Source organism: Ctenocephalides felis, unplaced genomic scaffold (assembly GCF_003426905.1).
Source record: "Ctenocephalides felis isolate EL2017-DRISC unplaced genomic scaffold, ASM342690v1 CF-g0.4_SCAFFOLD_03704, whole genome shotgun sequence".
NCBI classification, from domain to species: domain Eukaryota; kingdom Metazoa; phylum Arthropoda; class Insecta; order Siphonaptera; family Pulicidae; genus Ctenocephalides; species Ctenocephalides felis.
This window is the reverse complement of record NW_020539858.1, coordinates 7,501-8,753: the sequence shown is the minus strand read 5'-3', so window position 1 is coordinate 8,753 and position 1,253 is coordinate 7,501.

Here is a 1,253-nt window from a genome sequence, read left to right as displayed (position 1 = left end):
GAACTGAAATAACAACACACAAAAGTACGAAAACAAACATTTTTGCGTGTGAATACCAACATTCATGTTACAACACAAAGCAAAGAATATATAAAACTCAGTTTGAATAGAAAATGTATGGGTGGTCTAGACAGACCTTTCCGACCGTTCGAAGTATAAAAAAGTTTATATCCTTATAATTATCCTTCTGTACATTTTTTTGTCCTGATTTTTGCACTGATCGACAGGTAATGAAATGTTAGGAAAAGTCAAGAAATTTCAAGTCGATAGGATTACTAGAAGTATTTTTTTTTTTAATTGAAGTCGAAAAAAATCTGGCCAGACCACGCCGACCGACGGAGGGTTAAAAGATAACTTATGTAAAGAAAGAAATATGAACTGAAATATTAAAACTATTAAAAGTAACGTAACTAATATGAAATGTTTAGAAATGAAATGAAATCTAACCTAAGTGTAACCTAAGCTAGGAATTGAAATAAAACCTAACCTAAGTGTACAAAACGTACCTTATATATTTGTCTAAAAATAAAATAATGCAAGCATACCTACTTCGAAAGCGATCTAAAAAGTGTTAAATTGATTGAACATAATTTAAATAACTTTAACCTATGAAACACGTAAAAACTAAGAAAAAGACATTAACCTATATAACCATGAAAAAAGTAATAAAGTTAGTAATTAAAAAAAAGTGTTATTATAATCCTAGACAATATTAGAATACCCCGTGTTTTCATATAGACGTTTCTCTCGCCCGATTTTTATTTTCAGAAGGAAAACTTAAAGGGTCCTCCGCTCAGATGATATGGCGTGCTATCACTTATCGTTCGGCAACCCTAGGCTTATAATGCATTCAAATCATTGGCGCAAAATTTAAATTAAAAAAATATTGAATCTTAATAAACCTTTATTTGAACTTAAATTCTGCATTACAATAGCATTATATTTTGTTATAATACATTACTAATATGTTTTATTAATACAAAGATAACGATAATAAAATCAAAGCATAAATAATAATAATATTAAAATCACCACCATTTTAAATATAAATTACACATAATCTACCAAGCAAGTTCTAAATTATTACTACAAAAAAGTTAGTGAAATTTAGTAAAACTGGAATATGACATATTAGTGAACTACAGTTAATAATAAAATATTATACATAAAAGGTTATAAAAATAAAATCATTGGTGTATTTAAAATGAAATTAATACATATAATAACAAATATTTCATGCAATATAAAATACA